The sequence below is a fragment of the Heloderma suspectum genome, chromosome 1 (genome assembly GCF_057233095.1).
Source record: "Heloderma suspectum isolate Gila_16-S chromosome 1, 16-S_ref, whole genome shotgun sequence".
Taxonomy (NCBI): domain Eukaryota; kingdom Metazoa; phylum Chordata; class Lepidosauria; order Squamata; family Helodermatidae; genus Heloderma; species Heloderma suspectum.
The window spans coordinates 207,429,656-207,447,188 of record NC_139458.1 but is presented as its reverse complement, the minus strand read 5'-3'; positions in this window follow the sequence as shown (position 1 = coordinate 207,447,188).

The following is a 17,533-nucleotide window of genomic DNA, read 5'->3' as shown; positions in this document are numbered from 1 at the left end:
CATATGCCTCAGTGAGGCATAGACCTCATTACATCGCCAGCATCTAGAAGAGTTCCTGGAACTCTCTAGAAAAGAGGGAAGCCACAAATGGAGGAGGAGCAGGAAACAAACATAACCAATACAATGATTAGGGGTAGAATCCAGGAAAATTAAACACTTTGGCAGGATTGTGTCATCAGTAAGGAAGAGCACGATGACCCTTCCGCATGCACAGAGCCCTCGTGTGTGAAGGCTTCCCACACCTCCCATAGTAGGGATGTGTGAACTCACCCCCATCACAGTTTTCTGGACTCCTGCCGAGCCCCTGCCCCCACTCGCTGGTCCCCGGACTGCGCTCGAGCTCCTCCCACTCTCGGTGAGCAGCCCACACTCACCACAGTGGCCTCGTCAAGCTCCATGGTCACCATTTCTAAAAATAAAATAAAATGGCCATCGCAAAAACATGCATGTTTTTGTATGCATGAAAATGCACGTTTTTGTGGATGTGCGTATTCTCATGCGTAAAATGTGCATTTTTGCGAAGGCACACATTAGTGTGTGTATGAAAATGTGCATTTTTTGTAAATATGCATATTTCTGCATACGCAAATATGCAGTTCACAAAATGCGCATTTTTGCGTGTGTGCAAATTTGTGCATTTTTGCGATCGCCATTTTATTTCTCAGAAAATGGCGACCATGAAGCTCGACAAGGCTGCTGGGGTGAGTGCAGGCCATTCGCTGAGCACAGACAAGGGATGAGCAGGGGCTCAGTGAGTGGGGCTTGCAGGCAGGAGCAGGTCCGCTGGATTCCTGGGCTGAATCGGTCGCCCTGGCCATCCCTCTCCCATAGAGCCCAGTCCGGCTGCGTAGTATGCAGCATACTCATGCTCTTTGTGCATAACTGTGTGAGGCACAAGGTGATGCCACCGTCGACTGGCTGGTACATTACAGTGCCCCCAGCAGTGCAGCAGCACACTTGCCAAGAAAAGCACAGACTGCTGTGAGATTCCAAACTATGCCTATAGCATATTGAGAGGGGAGGTAAGGTGGAACACCTCTAAACTGCCAACTATGTATTCGTGGCCAAAAACAGCTGGAAGTCATTGGGCAGTATCCAAGACTGCCTCTCCGCTTACACTGTTCCCCAGAAAACCCATCGCACCAGCGTACACTATTGGCATAGTGCAAGAGGCTGCTTACCTATCCCTATTCTCCTAGGGATAGTTTCTGAAAAACATTTGTGGGAGAATTCCTTTATTGTACAGTAGGGAGAAGAGGTGTTACCTATTAGAGGATAGGGATAAATATAGTACATCTAATGTCTCTAAGTTTGCCCTTGCAGCCCAGTTGGATAGATACAAATTGATTATACAAAATGGGATCCAATGACCTGGGGATCATCTAATTAACATGTAGCTATCAGTCTGATTATGTTGTATGTTTGTGATGACCCATGATTTTTAGCAAATACATTTGACTGACTGAAGGAGCAATCCTATGCATGGTTAGACAGAGAAAAGGCCTACAACTCCCAGCATGCCCCAGCCAACATTGCTGGCTGGGGCATGCTGGGAGTTGTAGGCCTTTTCTCTGTCTAAACGTGCATCGGATTGCTCCCTAACTGACTAGCAGCGCACCTGGTTGAAGACTGGAGCAAGAGGGAGAGGAAAGAGCTCAACTGAATGCCAATGGGGACATCCTTGTGGCACACAGAGCAACGCTTGCTAGGGGACTAGAGAAGGGCCACGCCTGTAGTTAGTAAGGATGATGGAGGAATCCATCCAAGGGGTCAAGTCTGCCAAACTTTAAGCAGCTCAGCCCCCTGGCCTCTGGCTTGCTGGCCTGACTCAATTTGTATCCTGTTGGGCCGGCTTGTGGATCTCCGCAGGTTTTTTGTTTCTGTGAAAAACATCATTTATGTAAGTTGCAGCTGTGATTTGTGTTAAGTTATGCAATTTTTGGCTGGAATTTGCATGACTTGCACAAATCGCGGCTGCAAATATGCCTAACTCGAGCAAACTGTGGCCAGAAGTTGCGTAACAGCCTGGCAATGCCATTGTTTATGTAGGCCAAATTAGGGATGTACATGGATTTTGTTCTGCTTCATTTTTTACTCAAATTTGCCCCATTTGCCTCTCCAAATGTGAATGCAATTGTGAGAGCATTGGTGGAGGGGGATGATCTCGCATATGCCCAAACTTTATTCACATTAAAAAAAGGGCACTTAAAAAAAAACCACACCAAGCACACTTAGGGCACAATCCTAACTAGATAGGTGGCCGCCTCTGAACTCGGAGGCGACTGCCTATCCAAAGCAAGGCAGGAGAGGCACGGGAGGGGATCATTCTCTCTGCGCCTCTCCTGCCTTGCTGTTTTTTGCTAGAGAGCCGTTTCCGGCTGTCTAGCAGTGGGGGGCCCGACCAGGAGAGGAAGCTGCTGTACGACACATTGGATGTGTCATAGATGCAGCTCTGCTCTCCCCACCCTGGAACGCCCCCAGCCCCTCCCCTTTTCAGCCGCTCTGCACTCCTCTTACGATCGTGGAGGAAGGGGCTTCTCCGCACTGCCTCCGAGGTAGCACAGGTGAGGGGAGCAGTCGGTTTTCTGGGAACTGACCTCGGGGCGCGGGCTCCGAGGTCGGTTCCTGGAAAAGAGCATATCCTATGGCCTGCTAGACAGTATCTAGCAGCCATAGGATTGCTCTTAAGAAAATTGTATTTTTCAAATAATACAATTTTTCACACTTTAGCCCTAGAGAGGGAAAGTGCATTTGGGTGTGTACTTTAAAAATGTATTCTGAAATGCTCACTTTTCCTGTTGAAATGAAAAGCAGATTGCAATCAAATACAGGAGTGAGGCAGACCAAGCTTCGAAGTGGAACTCTGGCAACCTCGGTGGGCCTGAGTTGAGTCTTTCTGATTCTGCCACCCCTAGCCACAATAGCACAACCGCCGCCCAAGAGGGAACTATCAGCAGGCTTAGGCTAACACCAAGGTTTGCAAGAGAACAACCTTTAGGGGGATTTTTGTCAAGTAGGGACCAAACCCCCAAACAGCCCAGTGTGGACTGAGGATACTCAGTGGCGTATAAACGTACCGTTGTGGTGGAAAGCAGAAAACTGGAGGCAGGAGGGAGAATGGAACAGGGTGGCTGGAATCCTGAGCAGCAGTACTCTATGCTGCAATATTTTGCTGCTGATCCCACTTGTAGTTAATCTCAAAGCTGAAAATACATAACAGACTCTGTTGCCTTAATTTCGTAAACTTTGCCATGACCTATCTTTACTGGCTTCACTCCACAGATGCATCAGTTCTTTTGTATTAATACAATTCTACAGGAGCTTTTTTCTAGCTGAGGGGACTCCTAACATTCCTACTTAATGTTCTGATTAATGAGCGTAAACAATGCTTTTAAGACACCTTTTACCTGGGTATAATCAAGCTGCCAGGAACTGCAAATGTCACAGATTTCAATGGTCTCTTTGGGACTTTTAATCTGTTTGCTTTCTATAAAGGAGGTGATTTTATTTTTACATTAAGGAAGCATTAACATCATTAAATGGGCTCCCACTTTATGATAACTGCAAATGTCACATTGATCCAGAAAGATAAGAAAATGTGCTCATCTTTGGAACAATATCCAAGGCAAGAGCAGGCAACCCACACTATTTGCATTAAAAAAACAAATTGTATAAATGCGGAAGATTGATGTGCCATCTGTTCATGTCCTTCACTTTTCTGGCTCTTCTGTGTTGAGATATTTTTATGGAACAGTTACGTTTATTATTTTTGAAAGTGAGCCACAGGTTAAAAAAGTTTACGATGGGTAATATGAGTCAAAGCTATTGGTTTACTGTATCTCATGCATTTTAAGAAACAGACACCCTAAGGCTGAATCTGAGTTCTGTGCTGTCAAATGAACAACAGTATGTTGCTGCTATTCAAATTCTGGGACCCCGGTGACGTAGAAACCACCAGTGGTAAAGGTTTATTTAAGAAAGAGAGTTTTTCTAGAGCCTGGACAGGGACCCTGCTGAATTCCCATCTGGGAAAGGTCTTGGGGGTGGCATTCCATCTGTGGGCAGGGCCAAAGGCAAAGTGGGCAGGGCCAAATGTGATCCTTATCAATCAGAAGTGAGCAGAGCAAGGATCTGCATGTCTACTTTGAAGTAGGACTGACTCTCTCAGCAACACTTTCAAACAGCTTCCATAATACCAAGCCTCTGCTTAGGGTTGCCATGTGTCCTCTTTTAGAGAAGATAATCCTCTGTTTGAAAGGCTGCTAGATAGGGATGTTGGAGAACTCTGCAATGGATTTCAATGAGTTCAGATTTCTATTAATCTGACTGGTGGATTCAGAGCAGAATGGCTTTTTTTGAGTTGCGCGGATTTTTATTGATTTATTTATTACATTTCTAATCTGCCCAGTGACCAACATTTGTATTTGACCAATACAAATATTTAAAAGAATACAATACAAGGAATGCACTTGCAGAGCGGTTCTTTACTGGGAGGGATTTGCGCAAATTCACATTTGCGTGATGCTCATTAGCACAAGTGCGCATTTGTACAAGTGGAATAAACTTCTCATACAGCCCTAAAAATAATCTGATTCCGTCCATGATAGGGATGTATGAATGTCACTTACCGTTTTGTGGCATCCATGGTGGGGGGGAGGCGCTCCGTCTATCCCCCCAAAATCCTCACCGGCCGGCTCCGCTCCATGGCAATGCTGTGGAGCCGCCAGCCGGGTCCGCCCGCAGAGACATCCAGCTACTGCTGGGCTGTGCAGGGACACAAATGGCGGCCGCTGTAGCCACCGCCATTTGCGTCCCTGCCTTTTGCCATGATAGGCTACATCAGTATTTACGTAACCTATCACGGCCTCTGCAGGGACACAAATGGTGTCCCTGCATTAACCGTGATAGGCTACGTAAATACTTACATAGCCTATCACGGTATTCGTGGGGAGACGAATAGCGGCTGCAGACGCAGACGCCATTCGCAAATAGTGATGTCAGAGAATTCCGCCACGGATCTCGGTAAGGCTGAATGCCAGTGCATTCAGCCCCCCGAAATCCATGGCGGAACGAAGCCCCCACCCCCCATGAAAGGAGCACGAAATGGAGCACCTACCTACTGCCGTCCGCGCTGACTTGCGAATGGCGGCCACATCTGCGGCCGCCATTCGCTTCCTCATCATAGCCGTGATAGGCTACGTAAATAATTATGTAGCCTATCACAGCGAACGCAGGGACGCCATTTGCATCCCTGCGGAGGCCGTGATAGGCTACGTAAGTATTTACGTAGCCTATCACGGCAAGCAAAAAAACCAACAACAGCGGATGCAAATGGCGGCGGCTGCAGAGGCCGCCATTTGCGTTCCCTTTTTTTTGCCATTTTGGCCTACGTAAATATTTATGTAGGCTATTACAGCGGGAAAAAAAGGAATGCAAATAGCGCCCACTACGCCATTTGCATTCCCCTTTTTTTCCACCGTAATAGCCTACGTAAATATTTACGTAGGCTAAAATGGTGAAAAAAAGGGGACGCAAATGGCGGCCGCTGTAGCCTCCGCCATTTGTGTCCGCTGTTGTTGTTTTTTTGCTTGCTGTGATAGGCTACGTAAATATTTACGATGCCTATCACAGCAAAATACAGGGACACAAACGGCGGCGGCTACAGCCGCCGCCATTTGTGTCCCTGCAGGCTGCCCAGTGGCCGGATGTCCGGCTGCGGGCGGCCCCGGCTGGCGGCTCTGCGGAATCTCCATGGAGTGGAGCTGGCCGGACAGAATTTTGAGGGGAGGGACAGAGCACCTCCCTCCCACCGCAAATGTCACCCTTCGAAAAGGTAAGTGACTTTTGTACATCCCTATTCGCAAAGCACCGGCGAATGGCAGCAGGTAAGCTCCGTTCCGCGTGCATTTCACCGATGCCATTTCGCCATTCCTCCTGGAATCTGTGGAGAAATTCTCCACCATCCCTAATCCACGAAGGGACAACAGAACAAAAGACACTTGACAATCCATGAAACACAAATGGAACAGATTTGAAGGCATCCTCAATTGAAAGGCTGACCAGTCCAAGGCCAGTATAAAGATCAAGAACCATCGGCAGGCAGAGCTGGGCCTTGAAGTTGCCCATCAACAGCACTGGGACAGCAGAGTGAGCAAGGCACGCAGGCCACCTGGTCACAATCTTCCACACTATGGTGAGATGCACTGCATTTCTAATTTAAAGTATAATAATTATTTCTAAATTTGTATCTCTATATATAAATTAGCAAGGCACTTGATGTGCCGAGACGTTACGAGCCCTTTGATGCTCCATTTGGTGTTATTGCATTATGCAATACTTTTCTCCCATGCTGCCTTTGAAAAGAAACCTCTGCAGGGTTTGTTTGGTCCTATGGGCTTTCAAGCATTTCAATATTTTTTTGGGGGGGGGAAGTTGCACAATGAATTCAGTGGGGCACAGGAGAATCAGTGGGGGCATTGGATACTGGCCACAGTATCACAGCTGCACACTTGTACCGTCCTCCTCCTCCTTCTAGCATAGAGATTTGTTTCTTTGGTACACATATTATTTATTTATTTATTTAAAACTATTTTTAGTCCACCTTTAAGTGTAGAACCCACTCAAGGTGGCATGCAAGATAAAAACATACAAAAATATGCCAATATAAATAGTCAATACGTAAAGTTACGATACAATATTATTTAAAAACACTATAAACACAGAACAGCAATAAGCCCTGCAGCCCTCACATTATAAAAAGGCCAGCAAAAACTAGTGGATCTTCAGGGTCTCCCTGAAGACCTGCAGGGAAGGGGTCAGACAAACACCTGACAGAAGCTGATTCCAGAGGTGTGGGGACACCACTGAAAAGGCCCTCTCCCTTGTACACACCAATCTAATCACCCTTGGTGGTGGGCAAGTGACAAGAGCCTCTGTAGGATAGGTGAATCAGCAAAACCTGAGCTCAGCAAAATTCTCCGAATTCCATGTCGAAGTTTGTTCCGACTCGAGTCTTTATTGGATTGCAAACTTTTTTTTTTTTTCCACATAAAAATCTGTGTGTATTTTTGTGTGTATTTTTTCCCCACATGTGCTCATCCATTGTGCGCATCTTTGAAATGTACACATTCTTCTCCCATTGATTAAAGTATATTTGCGTGCATTTTCCATGAGTACGCATTTTGTTCATGCCCATTTTTCAAATGTACGCATGCTGTCGAACACATTTCCTTTGGTCCGCAAATCACACTGCAAGCACGGAAATGTACGGACTTCCACCGTAGATTGCGTCTGGGTCTGAGTTCGGTCCAGAAGGTGCAAACTTGGTAAATCCTGATAAAAAAATGAACTGAAACTAATTTCTCATACATCCCTAGGCCTCTGTTCATGACAACAGAGGGCGGTCAGACTGGTATGGCAGAAGGCTGTCCTTCAAGTAACATGGGCTCAAACCATACATGGTTCACTAGCCCATTTAGTTGTTTTTAATAATAACACTCAAGGTATGGAACCATTGAGCTGGACAGAGACATGATCCTATAATTTGATAAGTGGGGTAGAACCAGGGAGTCCCCCCAGCCTGTTGTCCCTAAATGCACCACTACATGTGTCTAACCCAAGGTGGCCACACATGGTCCAATATCTGTCGTCAAGGTGGCTTAAAGACCCCTAAGCACATGGTAGTCCCCAAAGCCCTACTGTTTGGTATAATGTTTGGTTATGAACATAGGTAATGACAGTTCTGGATGACCAATGAAAGACTTCTGTACACAGGATCAGTTTCTTCTCTTTTCCCCAAACCACACAAGAGCTGGACTGGACTTTGTCAGAGTAAATAGAGGGAGACACACACTGTCTGTCTAGTCTTCAGAGGATTCAAGAGTGGCAGCAACTGTCACTAGCTGATGTATTTGTTTGTGGGAAACCTTGTTTGTGCTTTTAGAAAATGCCAGGGTGTGGTGGTATGACTCTTTTTCTTCTTCTTTTTGCAATGGGAACCAATATTTATATGACACAAAGACCGCAGCATTCACTTCTCTCATTAACTCAACAAGATTAAGACTGCGCCCTAGATGATGGAAGTCAGAGATATCTGGTGTATTGTTATGCAACCAATGGCTATATTGTTTATGTAATCGAAGATTTTTCCATGATACATTTGTCTCAGAGTCAAGTATAGAATCAAGTATAGAATGCCTTGGAATTTTTTTTTTTTTTTTTTTTTAAGAACTAAACGTGCCCAGTGCCAGAATTCTTTTCTCAAATTAAAATATCCAAGCTTTATAAAAATGTGGTGGAGAATCATGGGAAATGGCAAAGCTCAAAGAAAGCTGGCGAAGCTGGCTATAAACGAGAAGCCACACATGTAAGTGCATTTGGGCTGACACTTTCCCACTTGCCCTCCTGTTACTTCTCTTCTCTTCTCTTCTCTTCTCTTCTCTTCTCTTCTCTTCTCTTCTCTTCCTCCCTCTCCTTCCCCTCCCTTCCATTGTTACCACAGCTCAACGTGTCCCTTCCTCCAGCTAGAGAAACTAAGTGACGTGCTTTAGTGGTTGGAGCCTTCTCTATCCAAGAAGAGAGAGAAGAGGAAAGAATGACAGCAGCCATATCACAACAGTGGTCTTCTTTGGATGGGGAAATTATGCACTAAACCATGACATTTGCCAGGCTCTGGCATTTTTTTCTTTCTCTTCTGTTGTTAATACCAGAGAAGACATAGACCGTCTTCCGCCACAGTGCAGCAGTGGGCTTCTCCATTGAAGGAATGCAGGGCTGTGGAATAGCAGATCAACAGGTCAAAGGAGTGTTCTCAGCTGGTTGCCTAGTAGAAATCCTTACTTGCCATAGGTGGCTAAGGGTGTAATCCTATGGGGATAGTCAGCCACCTCTGAACTCAGAGGTGACTGACTATCCAATGCAGGGCGGGTGGAGCGTGAAAGGGATCTTCTCCTCTCTGCTCCAGCCACCCTGCATTTGCAGCTAGATGGCCAATTTTGGCTATCTAGCTGGGGTGCCTCAGAGTGGGAGGGGGGAGGCCTGACAGCACATAGGAAGTGTCATAGTGGCGCTTCCTCCCTGTCCCCTCCCCTTTTCAGCTACTCTGTGCTGCTGTTACAAGCACGGAGCTGGGGATGAACTGCACTGCCTACGAGGTGGCAGGGAGGGGTTTTTCTGGGAACTGACCTCAGAGCACTGGCTCCAAGCTCAGTTCCCAGAAACCGAAAAATCCTATGGCCTTCTAGCTGCTGTCTAGCAGCCATAGGGTTGTGCTCTAAGAGATGGCCAAGTCCCTTCTGTGCACATTTTGAATGCACATTGGAACAAGCAATTAATATATGAAGAAAAAACCCAGGTATCCTAAGAAGACATAAAGGAAAGAACCACCCAATACATTATTGGTCTACTGTGGGGGTGGGCAGCACGGAGAGCCATGCCAAAAATAACCCATGAGACAGAGAGCTGGGAGGCTAATTACAATATATAAGCTCCACGTTATTAGCATAACTTGCATATATGTTTCGTGAACAGCGTGGATGCCAAACAGCAGTTGGTGAATCTGTCGCAGTTATGCTACGATCATCTTTCAGAAGTCATTATACTCCAGCAAAGCAAACACTCTCTGCACTCACAGTAGCCCACTTCATAAAGGGAACAGACAGAACCCTTAGTACTTCCAGAATCTGGCATATGTACTACTGGTGAGAACCAGGTTTTGGTCATCAGGCCTTAATGAAAATGTGTTGAGTGTTCAGTAGGGACCATATGTGTGCAAATGACCTAAGGGACAATGTAGGCACATTTTCTTTCCTCAATGCAGCACGACACATGAGGAACTCGTTGTGAAAGGTCCTCTAGACTGGCACATACGCCCCATGCTGGATGTACGAAGGGTTCCATTCCCTGTATGGAGTGGGGCCATCGTGAGCGGAGAGTGAATGTCTGCTGGAGCAGGGCTCCATTGCAGCACTGCGGAGATATAATCTCATATGACAGGAAAATGATCCGCTCTGTATCTCATATGTCTCAATTTGCACTTAGTGAAATCTTGGCAAAAGGTTATCAGCTCTGATCCAAAATCCCAACAGAAACTGTTTAAATGTGTAAAGTTAAAGTTTTGATTTATGGAGTGACAGAAATGTAAATGACTTAAGAATTCCAGGCTGCACAAAAAGATTTCATGTACTGTATAGTATCGTATCTGGCATGGGGCAATCTATTCGGGCTTTAAAGAGCACAGAAGCAAAAGAAGTTCATTTTAGAAAGCTGCAATGCAAGCTTTGTAGAACTAAGAAACGTTTAACCCACAATAAGTCTCTTGACAACTTAAAGCATTTCAAAAGGGATAGAAGTCTATATAATTTCAGTCATTTATGCAGAGGTAGGACATGGTTAAAATGGAGAGTAGGACAGCTCCGCCCCCTGACCTTGGAGGCCATCGCCTTTCGCATTGTCCAGTGCAGATTCTGGTGGACACTAGTACGCTATTCCTGTCACGATTCCTAGAAAAACCGTGTATGTAGGTACCATTCAAAATGACACGTGCAACCTGCAACAAAATGTTGCGGCATGGAATGCTTCTGGTCAGGTTTCCAGCCAGCCAGGCAGCCATACCCTGTCTGTCTGTCTGTCTGTCTGTCTGTCTGTCTGTCTTTCATTTCATTTCATTTCATTTCATTTCATTTCATTTCATTTCATTTCTATACTGCCCAATAGCTGAAGCTCTCTGGATGGTTCACAAAAATTAAACCTACAAGTTCAGCATAAAAACAATACAGTACAAAGTACAACCAGAGTAAAACCTAGCAGCAATGCAGAAATTTAAAATACAGTAACAAATTTAAAACAACAGAGCTAAAAGACTGGAATGTTAAAATGCAAAAATTCCTGGGAAAATACAAAGGTCTTCACCTGCTACCAGAAAGAGTACAATGTAGGTGCAAGGCAAACCTCTTCCAGGGTACTCCATTCCATCTCTGTTTTCCAGTTCTCTCCTTCCCCCCTCACACACTGGACTGCTCCCCACCGCCACCCCGCGAAGTCCAGTCAGGACGGACCCTACCTGGCGCTGGCTGGTCTGGGTCCGTCGTCTTCAGCCCGCAGCCATCTGCTGCCAGGCTGTGGATGCAAATGGCGTCTGACGTAGCAGACGCCATTTGCGTCCCTGCCCTTGGCCGTGATAGGCTACATAAATATTTATATATTTACCCCTGCCAAGGGATACAAATGGCGTCTGCTACACCGGACACCATTTGCGTGGCAGCGGACAGAAGTCTAGCTGCGGCCTGGCCCAGCTGTCAGCTCTGCGGACTCGCTGAGGAGCCGGCTGGGGAGGATTCCGGGGGGAGGGAGGGATCGCCCCCCCCGTGGACCCCTTCAGTGGACTGGTAAGTGGGTTTCGTACACCCCTATGCATATTCAACCATGTTAGCATGCTTAATTAGAGTTGTCTCCTCTTTTTTCTCACAGGTAGGGATGTACGAAAATCACTTACCTTTTGGGGATTATGCTGATGGTGCGGGGGGAGGTGTTCTGTCCCTTCCCCCCCTGGAATCCTCGCCGGGGGGGTGGCGCTCCGTTCCTCCCCCCCAGAATCCTGGCTAGCCGGCTGCGCTCCACAGCGATTCTGCGGAGCCGCCGGCCGGCTCCACCAGCAGCCGGACATCCGGCCGCTGGCTAGCAGGGATGCAAATGGCGGCAGCCATAGCCGCCGCCGTTTGCGTCCCTGCAGTCAGCTGTGATAGGCTACGTAAATGTTCACGTAGCCTATCACGGCTGATTAAAAAAAACAACAACAACGCTCGTACGCAAATGGCGGCGCCCATGGGCACCGCCATTTGCGTTCCTTATTTTGGCACGTCTTAGTCTACGTAAACATTTACGTAGACTAAGATGGCGAAAATAAGGGGAGCACAAATAGCTACGTTATTTGCATTCCCCCTATTTTTGCCGTAGTCTACGTAAATGTTTACGTAGACTACACGTGCCAAAATAAGGAATGCAAATGGCGGCGCCCATGGGCGCTGCCAATTGCGTACGTGCGGGGTTTTTTTGGGTTTTTTACTCAGCCGTGATAGGCTACGTAAACATTTATGTAGCCTATCACGGAATTTTTTAAAAATCTAGCCATGATAGGATACGTAAATCTTTACGTAGCCTTAGGGGTGCACGAAAGTCACTTACCTGGTCTCGCAGCTTGCTTCGCAGTGGGGGGGAGGCGCTTCGCTTCTTCCCCCGAAGTTCAGGCTGGGGGGGGAGGCTTCCCTTCTCGCCCAGCCGAAATTCAGGCCGGGGGGGAGGCTTCCCGCCTTGCCCGGCCGAAATTCAGGCCGGGGAGGAGGCGCCTCGCCTCGCCCGGCTGCGAAATAAAAAGTTAAAAAAAAAACCCCACCCCCATGATAGGCTACGTGACGATTTACGTAGCCTATCACGGCTAGATCTGCAAAGTCAGCCGTGATAGGCTACGTTAATCGTCACGTAGCCTATCTAGGGTTGGCGGAGAATTTCTCCCCGAAACTTCGGGGGGCCGAGCGCCGTGTTTGGCCCCCCGAACAAGTTTCGGGGAGAAATTCTCCGCATCCCCCCAACCCCCGCACCCCTCCCGGGACAGGACTTACCTTTGGCGAATGTCCCTCCTGGCGGCGGGTCCGGCCGGCGGTTCGGCGGGTCTTCGTCTGGGGCGGGAGCGGCAGCCGGTCTTTCGACCGGCTGCAGCCGCCACCATTCCAATAAAAGAAAAAAAAAACACCGCCCCCGTGATAGGCTACGTGGCAATTAACGTAGCCTATCACGGCTAGATTTGCAAAGTCAGCCGTGATAGGCTACGTAAATCGTCACGTAGCCTATCACGGGTGACTTTAAAAAAAAAAGCGCGTACGGATAATGGCGGCCCCCATAGGGAGCCGCCATTCCCGTTCCTTATTTGGTTGCTGTAGTCTACGTAAATCTTTACGTAGACTACAGTGACCAAATAAGGAACGGGAATGGTGGCTCCCTATGGGGGCTGCCATTATCCGTATGCGCTTTTTTTTTTTTTTTTAAGTCACCCGTGATAGGCTACGTGATGATTTACGTAGCCTATCACGGCTGACTTTGCAAATCTAGCCGTAATAGGCTACGTTAATCGTCACGTAGCCTATCACGGGGGCGTTTTTTGTTTTTGTTTTAGTTTTCTTGGAATGGCGGCGGCGGCAGCCGGTTGAAAGACCGGCTGCCGCCCTTGCCCCTGTCGAAGCCCTGCCGAACCGCCGCTGCGACCCGCCACCGGGAGCGACATTCGGGAAAGGTAAGTCCCATCCCGGGGAGGGGCGGGGGGCGGGGGGGTGCGGAGAATTTCTCCCCGAAACTTCGGGGGGCCGAGTGCCAATGTATTCGGCCCCCCGAAGTTTTGGGGAGAAATTCTCCCCCATCCCTACGTAGCCATCACGTTTTTTTTTTTTATTTTTTTTTACTGGAAATGGCGGCAGCGGCAGCTGGTTGGAAGACTGGCTGCCGCAGCCGCTGCTGCTGAACCGCCACCGCCAGGAGGATTCACCCAAGGTTAGTCCCGCCCCGGGGGGGCGGGGGGGCAGACCGTTTCGCCCCCAATTTCGGGGGGCCGAATGCGCTGGCATTCGGCCTCCCCGAGATTCGTGGCGAAATTCTCTGACATCCCTACCTGCACCTCCAGGAGGAATCCTTGCTGGCCGGATCGTCCTCGCCAGCTGGCTCCGGAGCACCAGCGATACGGCCGCCATTGCCATATTGCTGGCTGGGCGGATTGACTGAGGACGCAAATGGCGTCTGAGACGCCATTTGCGGCCGTAAAGGCCTTAGTTTAAGGGAAATACAGCCGTAAATGTCTGCATTTACCTTAAGCTAAGGCCTTTACAGCTGCAAATGGCATCCCGGGTACCATTTGCATCCTCAGTCAATCTGTCCAGCCAGCGATACGGCAATGGCGGCCGTATCGCTGGCGCTCCGGAGCTGGCTGATGGCTTCGCAGAATCGCTGAGGAGTGGAGCCTGCCGAAGAGGATTCCGGGGGGGAGGAATGGATCACCTCCCCCCTCTGCGGACCCCCCCCCAGAATGGCAGGTAAGTGTTCCGCCCATCCCTAGCACCTTGGATGGCTCCTTTAGGGTGCTGACTGATTCTGACTGAAACCCGGAGCGGATTCACTCCCCACTGACATCGGAGCCACCAGCCTCCAGTTCTATTATCAATCAAGCACAGATGGGCAACATGTGAGCCACCCCTCCCCCAGTGTGGCCTGGCCAACTCCTTAATGCCCCCGATACTCCTCGACGCTGCTGCATTGCCAGACTCCATAGTGGTGGCAAAATAATTGTCCATTTACCACTATGGCGCACTAAATAGGTCAAATGTAGCTTGTTTGCAAGCTAACTTTGAACTATTTACTAGGGCTGTGCACCGCTTCGGCCCGAGGCCCAAACCCTGAGTCAAAGTGGGCTGCTTCAGGTCACTTTGTGCCCCTTCCGAGGTGAAGCAGAGGGGGCACAAAGAGACCTGGAGTGGGTTGGGGGCTCTCCGAAGCACTTTGTGAACTTTGGAGCTTGCCCCCCCAGCCCACCCCCTGGCGCCTCTAGGTCCTTACCTGAGCCACCTTCTCCTCACTGCCATTGCCTTCTCCACCCCCTTCTCTGCCACCACTGCCGCCACCCACTGCCACACCGCCGCCTTCACCACCACTTCTGCCTTCTCCGTTGCTGCTGCTGCCTTTGCCACCGTCGCCTTCTTTGCCACTGCCACCACTTTCTCCTCACCACTGCCTTCTCTGCCACTGTGGTGCTGCCCTCCGCCGTGCTGCCACTGCTGCCTTCTCCATTGCCGCTGCTGCCACTGCCTTCTCCATCACCACTGCTTCCGCCTTCGCCACCGCCGCTGCCTTCTGTGCTGCCACCGGCTCCTGAGTCCTGGACACGTGGTGACTTTTCTTGCAGGGAGTTGCCATTTTTAAAATGGCAACTTCCTGGAACTTCCAGGAGGTTGCCATTTTAAAAATGGCCACTTCCTGCAAGAAGATGAGTCACCACGCATCCTGGCCTCAGGAGCTTGCGGCCGTGGAGAAGGCGGCAGCGGCAGCGATGGTGGAGAGGGCAGTGCGGCAGCAGAGAAGGTGATGGCTGTGGCGGAGGAGGAGGCGGCCAGGTAAGGAGCTGGGGGGTTGTGTGGGGGCATAAGGGGGGGACCCAAAGCAGGGTTTGCCATCCGAATCCCGCTTTGGGTTTGGGGCCAAGTCAGGTGTGCCCCCGCTGAATCTGCCCAAACTGAATCAGGCCTGCCTCAGAAGCCGCAAAGCGGCTTCCGAGTTGGGTCAGGGGTTCCTGCACAGCCCTACCATTTACTGCTCTGTACTGGTATATGGATGTCTTTTTTGCCGCCACCATTGCATCCTCTCCATGTCATCCAGTGGCGCTTTTCTGAGTGGTTCGGGGCCTTTTCAACTCTTGCCATATTGCAGAACTATTGGTGGCACATTGTGACATGTTTGCATGACGTTTTTAGTGTAACATCGCTTATATCTGCCATGACTTAGATTTCAGTTATTGCAGGTCAGTCCATGGAGGCGTCCGGAGTGCTGTCTAGCCCTGTTTTGTTGGATGGTTTTCAGTTTGTAGGGCTGAAAGATTTGGAAAATCTTTGTGCTTGGCTGGGTTGTGCAACCATATGCATGCTTGCCCTTTGCCCCTCGTGGCGTATTGCATCTATTATGCACAGGATGGCCAGCTTGTTCCATGAGACAGTGAAATTCTCATTAAGGGAGGAAGTGGTCCCAGCCTCCTTAAAGGAGGCAGTTGTGTGACCATTCCTACAGAAACCTTCCTTGGACCCAGAAAATTTTAACAAGTGTAGGCCGCAGAAAATGTTCCTTTCCTGGGCAGGTTGCTTTAGCAAGTGGTGGCCAACTAGATCCAGGCAATCTTTTTACTAGCTTAGGCTGGTATCCCAGCTATGACAATATCTGGATGTGCATAACCTAGCTTCAGTAGGCCATGATAACGTCCCATTTAGATTACTGTAGTATGTTGTACGTGGGGCTACTTTTGAAGACAGTCTGGAAACAAGGATGGTGTGTGTGTGTGTGTGTGCGTGTGTGTGTGTATGTGTGTGTGTGTGTGGATTGCCTGGATTATGATCTCTGTGAGCCTGTATAATCTGGTTCAGAGCCACTTTGGAGGCACCCTGGGGGAAATCTTGCCCGGAACCCTCTCGAACCTGGTGCCAGGCCTGGCTTTGTTGTTAGCCGCTTACTGCCCTTGAAACTTTCAACCATTGCCATGAACTACATGACCAGGTCATATCTTCTCTGCTTGGGTGAAACTCTTTTGAGTATTTCTTCCAAACATTTGCTGTCATTATTGTCTCCCATCTGGATCTATATCCCTCTCTTGTTTCTGGATGAGTTTGTTTCAGGGCAACAGTGGAATTTCCAGCTGATTTTCCAGATGGCTGGTGCTAAGTTGATAGCATCTGGGCAAGTGGAACCTTTTGCTTGCCTGAGGTTTTTTCTTTTTCTTTCTTGCTTTGGGGGCAGTTGCTAGAAATGCAGAATGGCGAAGCCACCTTTTCCCTTCTCAGCTGGCTTCTCTCCATTGCCCCAGCTAATCACCTTACATCAAGGGTGGGGAGCCTGTGCCCCCCCATATTGCTGCACTACAACTCCCATCATCCCTGACCATAGGCCATGCTGCCTGGGGCTGATGGGAATTACGGTCCAACAGCATTTGGAGGGCCATAGGTAGGGATGTACGAATCCCTTACCTTGCAGTCTGCAGGGGGTCTACCGGGGGGGGGGGGAGACAATCTGTTCCTCCCCCCTGGAATCCTTGCTGGCCGGCTCCGCTCCGCATTGACTCCACAGAGCCTCTGGCCGGTTCTGTTCTGCCAGTGTTACGGCTGCTATTGCCGTCCGTACCGCTGCTGCACGGAAACAGGAAGTGATCCGGATGCAAATGGCATCCGCGACACCATTTGTTTCCCTGTATTTTCTTGTGATAGGCTACGCGTTTGAATTTGTGTAGATAGTTGTGTAGCCTATCATGTGAAAAAGCAGGGATGCAAATGACGTCCGCTACACCATTTGCGTCCCTGCTTTTTCACACGATAGGCTACGCAACTATCTACCCAAATTCAAACGCGTAGCCTATCACAAGAAAATACAGGGATGCAAATGGCATTGTGGACGCCATTTGCATCCAGATCACTTCCTGAACGGAGCTGCCGGGAGGGAGGATTCGGTCTGCATGGGTCTGGGAGGCAGAGGTGAGTACATCCGTTCTGCCATGGACTCTGGGGGACCGAATTCAATGGAATTCGGCCTCATTTGAGTCCATGGCAGATTCCACGGACATCCCTAGCCATAGGTTCCCCCACCTATGGAGAATAGGCACTCCTGCACAGGGCTCCACCCATCACCTAGAACCACCCCAGACCACTAGGCTGTCACTTGGATCCAGTGGAGGCTGGTAGCTCTGATTTCAGTGGGCCTGTGAATCCATTCTGGATTTCAGTCAGAACCAGCCAGAACTCTAAAG